Here is a 6,000-nt window from a genome sequence, read left to right on the forward strand (position 1 = left end):
AGCAAAATTCAGAAATAAAACCATGCTTTGTCAGCCCTATTCTGGAGGAATGAGAATTTCCAAGGAGCTTCAGAAAGTTACCAGAATGTGTTTGAAAACCTTTCTAGAAAGATCAAAAAGTAAACTACTTTTGAAGCAGTTTTGCAAAAAACAGATTGTTAAAATTAAATTGAAAGGTTATGAAATTTAGAGTTTAATCAAACGGAGATAAAACTTTTTTTATTCATTCAGGGGATGTGGCATCGTTGGCAAGGCCAGCATTTATTGTGAATCCCTAATTGTCCTTGAGAAGGTGGTGATGAGCTGCCTTGTTGAACCTTTTGATGTAGATACTCCCACATTGTTGTTAGGTAGGGAATTCCAGGATTTTGACCCAGTAATGATGAACAGTAATATTTTGTTACAACTGAGAAGTTTGTAGGATTATTATGTTTTAAACCATCTTTGTAATTTAAGGAGACAACACCCACTGGAAAGTGGGTTGTTAGGAAGTTATGTAACCTTATCTGGCAACAGGTTAGGTGGCTTGATTGTTGGGAGGGTGTGTCTTAAAAAAGCTTACATAGTCTTCAGTAAACTGTAAATCTTCATTAACTTCTAGAATTATTTACATATGTACAGTAAAGGATCTATCTCCACACTTAGGTCTCTACCTTCCTCTGCTCAACACCACAATTACCCCTGGGCCTGGGCCTGGCCATGTACCTTCTTACATCACTCTGTGTGGTTGTTACTTACTCAGTCCCACATTAACCAGACCCTTAAGCTACACGTCCACCTCCAACCAAGTCTTTGGACAAGATTTTTTATTTTGTTCATGGGCATCATCAAATTTATTGCCCAAGACCATTTAAGAGTCAACCAACACTGGAGACACATGTAGGCCAGACAAGGATGGCAGATGGGTTTTTGAGACAACATTATGGTCAACATCAGACTTTTAATTCCAGATTTTTATTGAATTCAAATTTCATCATCTGCCATGGTGGGATTTGAACCCAAGTTTCCAGAGTATTACCCCAGGTCTGCTGGAATACTTGTCCAGTGACAATACCACTATGCCGTCCCCCTGGTTGGATTATACTAGTTTACTTCATGTGATACATTGTTATAGTCTCATACAATTACCACATTACTGCTATTATTGTATGAGTATTATTACAACATTCTCACCACCCCATCTCCTCCCTTCGAGTCCTTGCTCAACATTACACTGACACCTGGGTCTGGGATCATGTGTTTTCTTACATTACTGTGTGGGCAGTGCTGTACTCAGTCTCACATTAACTCTGTATGTGCCAGACCCTTTACTACATTGGTTACCAAGGGGACAGGTTGGCACTTGTTGAGCAAGGTGCAAAATTCTCACACCAGAAACAAAGGCAAGAGCAGCTGGGCAGGCTTTCTCTATCTCTGAGATTTTGGACAGAAAGACAGAGAGTATAGATAGGACTGCAGCTGGTGCAGTCAGCAGAGAGAATTGGGCTCTGTGAACTACCAAGCAGAAATACAAGCGGAAAGACAGTCACTAGTCAAAATGATGCATCCCATAGCAATCTAAGGAACCTGGAAGATTTATCTCTGTGTGGCAGGGTGGAGGGGTGGTGAAAGATTCGCTGGAAGGGCTTTATTGCTGGCATTTGGTTCAGGGCTTCTCCAAAAGTAGAGAAGCACCATTGATGGTCACTCACTGTTACAACTAAGCAAAACATGGAGAAAGGAGCTCCTTGGAAACTGGGAGTGATGTTGAACTGGTTCTCGTGAAAACTGGTATTCTGCAAAGCGCAGGACATAAAGGATAATTATAGTGCAGAATTTTCAGTTGTGTTAAAAGTTAAAGAGGGATATCTTTTCTGTAGTTTAGTGTATTGGTTGTCTACTAAGTTGTCTAGCCAATGTTGCTTTTAGTTTGTTTGTTACAGTAAAAGTCTTAAAACTTGAAATCTTGTCATTCTTATAAGTTGGTCACTCAACTTCAAATAAGAGATTTGAATTCTATCAGTCTCTATGGGGTCTGTAACAATATATCCAAGTCATAATGGTGTGTGACTTAGAAGAGAACTTGTATGTGGTGGGATGTACCTGCTACCCTTGTCCTGAGTGGTAGGTTTGGAAGTTGCAATTGAAGAAGCCTTGGTGGCTGCCGAAGTGCATCCTATAAAAGGTACACACTGCAGTCATGATCCGCTAGTGGTGGAGGAAGTGAATGTTTAAGATGAAGAATGGAGTGCCAATCATTGGGGGCTGTTTTATCTTGAAAACACATGAAGTGGGTCCCAGTTGTGAGCTCTAAACCCAAAGAGAATAAGTAATGAACAATGCAAAGAGATAACATACATGCAGGGTAGTTAAGATGAGAAGATGACCAAAGAAAGGAGACAACATCCACAGACAACATGTTAAAAGCATCCCAGAGGAGAAGTTAAGCATCCTGAAGGAAGTTTAAACAGATTAATGCTACAGCACCCAACCTACTAAAAATAATAGGTCATATGTTTTATGTTCATATTTTAGAGGTTTGGATGAATGTTGAAAAATTGACTATGTCAAGTATTTGCCAAATTAGCCTTGTTGAACTGTGTTGCAGTCTTCAATATTAACTAATGTTCTGTAACAATGTTAGAAAGCAACACAATTAATGCTGAGACTTTGATAAACCTAAACTGTGTTTGTGGCCAGACTCTACCAAATAATCAAAATATATACCCAGGTACTTGATGATTATCCCTTAGAAGTTAATCAGCATTTTATTTCAGGTTATGTTGAGCAATTCCCATACCTTCGTAATCAACTCGCTCAAAAGGCCACCATTGACAAGGAAATCCAGCACCAGATCAACTGCACCAGTTCAGCCTTCAGGAAACTGGCAGTGTTAGGAAAGACTTCCGCAGGTCAACAAAAGTTCTAGTGTACAGAGCAGTAACCACCATGGTCCTGTGCTGTGTACTAGCAATACATAAGAGTGCTAGAAAAATTCCATCAGCCATGCCTTCACAGTGCATCCTCCAGATTCAATGGGAGTATCATCGAACAAACTCTAGCATCCTTCTTGAAGCCAGGTCCACAAGCGTTCAGGCAAAATTCCTGCAACATCAACATTGATGGACTGGACGGCCAGAAAATACCTCCCCCGCTTGGTCCTGTTTTCTCAATTCTCAAATGGCCAGCTTTCCTGAGGACAACAAATAAAATGTTTCAGATATTTTGAAGCTCTCCTTGAAGTGTGGCAACATTGACCTTAATGTGTGGAAGGAACTTGCTACTAATCATTTAGAATGGCGACAACTTGTCCATCAAGCTGCATCATGCTTTAATGAGGCAGAGAAGGAAAGAAAAGGAAGCAAATCCTTCACACCAATCTCGCTACCTTGTGGGACATCCTGCCCAAAGATCTGCACATTGAAAATCTCATGAAGACCCACGATAGAAACTTATGGCCCAGAGTAGATGTTATACTTAAATCAAGGCAGCCGATGATGATGAATCATACTGCATCGCTCTGTGATTGGTTCGGCTTGTATAACTGTTAATATAATTTAGACAGAACGTGTAAATTGATTCAAAGGCAAGCTAATTGAATCATTTTACAAACTTTAGATAAAATAATCAGATAGGTCTTTTGAAGGGATAACACAGGCATGAGGGGCCAAATGGTTGCTTTCTTGCAGTATCATTCTACAGTTGTAAAAATGGTAAATCACCAACTCAATTCTCTGCTGTGAACGTGTAGGAAGGAGAGAAAGATCCATCCAATAACCTTGTAAATATAAAATGGTAAGTCTGAAAAATGTGCATTCATCCACCTGACCACAAGATGATCCCATTTGAACTATGCAGCCAGAAGCCTACCAGAATTGTGTTTTTTTATTCATTCATGTGGGCATCGCTGACTAGGCTAGTATTTATTGCCCATCCCTAATTGCCCTTGAGAAGGTGATGGTGAGCTGCCTTCTTGAACCACTAAATCCCATGTGGTGCAGGTACACCCACAGTGCTGTTAGACACGGAGTTCTAGGATTTTGACCCTGTGACAGTGAAAGAATGGCGATATATTTCCAAGTCAGGATGTTGAGTTCCCATGCATCTGCTGCCTTTATCCTTCTGGATGGTAGCGGTTGTGGGTTTGGAAGGTGCTGTCTAAGGAGCTTTGGTGAGTTCCTGCAGTGCATCTTGTAGGTGATACACACTGCTGCAACTGTGCGTTGGTGGTGGAAGGAGTGAATGTTTGTGGAAGGGGTGCCAATCAAGCGGGCTGCTTTGTCCTGGATGATGTTGAGCTTCTTGAGTGTTGTTGGAGATGCACTCATCCAGGCAAGTGGAGAGTATTCCATCACAGTCCTGACTTGTGCCTTGTAGCTGCTTGACAGACTTTGGGGAGTCAGGAGATGAGTTACTCTCCTCAGGATTCCGAGCCTCTGACCTTCTCTTGTAGCCACAGTAGTTATATGTCTAGCCCAGTTCAGTTTCTGGTCAATGGACATATTGCTTATGAGTTAAGCGTGCCCAGGTTTAGCAAGTAACACCTAATTGTACTATATCATTCAAAGAACATTCTGTCTCTACCAAAAGGCAAATAATATATCAAAATAACTAGGCATATAGACAAAAACTACTTAGTCAGATTTATTTACACATTTACTAATACAAAGAAGCCAAATGTAATTGCCATGGAACCAGTTAATGGAACCTCATGCTTGTGACCACTTCACAAATTGCAATAAAACTGGAATTTCTATAAAGCCGAAAGCAACATAGGTCAAAAATAGCCTGATGTATATATTTGCCTAAATTTCATATAACATCTTACCACATAGGTGAACACAGTAACCTCTTAAAAATTGAAACATATTAATAAGAAAAATGGTCATGTGTTCTGACTTTATTTTTATGCTGCAAAAAGTTCTTTGGTTTTATTTTACTGGAGATTAGAAGTAATCAACCTCTACACTACCTATTCCAGTACATAAAATTCATCAAACATTTCACTATGTTTTGGCTTGAGGAATTGGCACAAAATGCGTAATGCAAAATTTATCTCTAACTTTGGGAATTTCTAGCTCTGGCACATCTTCATTTACATCCTCTTCACTACCAAGTATTTCAGAGAATAAATGATCAGTCATTTCTCCATACTTTCCATGCCAAGTTCTTTGGTAAGCCTTTAGCTTTAGCTTTCAACAGGCAGTTATCAAGTAGGATTTTTTGAAGTCTTGTGAGAAAATCATCTAAGTAGCTTTTCATCAACATCTGTCATCTTACTTTTGTACTTTTGTTTCCTATTTTTTCCCCCAGTCCTTCAAGATATTTCTATTTCTTTTTTGAATTCTAGGAACCTGAGATGTAGTGACGAGATTTTGAATCCTCAATTTCTTCAAACTGTTACTTGCTAACACAGCAATAATTCAAAGGATTTTTTTGTTGAACAGTTAAGAAATTTAACTACTCTTTCTCCTTCACCCACACAACACTAACAAACAAGTAAAAACCAGATTTTAGGGATATTGACAACTGGAACCTAAACAGGTGGAGAGGTGAAAGTACAAAAGGGGCAGGTCTTGTTAATGCAGGATGCCTGCGTGCCACAATTGCATTTAAGTAGAATTGTAATAAATTGCATTAAAACAAACTTTTCACAATTGGTTTTATTGGGGAAAACAGGATTTTAATGGTTGTGTTAGGATAGGAATTTCAACTAGACAAGTTGCAAATAAATGAGAATGACTGCAACACAACAAGATACTCAGTTAGCATTGCAATTCAAAAAAAGGAATACAATCACTGCACAAGGGGTTACAATACCCTTTTTAGATTTTTTGCTGCCCGTCCAATGTTACGATCGGCAGGCGGGTAAATTGGCCAGGTGGCCTTTGCATTTTTGAGGAAACCTCATTCATGAGCGGAATGAGGTTTCCGACATTAAATAAAAAAAATGTTTTGACATAATTTTTCTTATGTATATGTTCATGTGACTGAGTCCTATGTGGGGACATTTTTTCACAA

This window comes from Carcharodon carcharias, chromosome 18, assembly GCF_017639515.1.
Source record: "Carcharodon carcharias isolate sCarCar2 chromosome 18, sCarCar2.pri, whole genome shotgun sequence".
In the NCBI taxonomy this organism is placed as follows: domain Eukaryota; kingdom Metazoa; phylum Chordata; class Chondrichthyes; order Lamniformes; family Lamnidae; genus Carcharodon; species Carcharodon carcharias.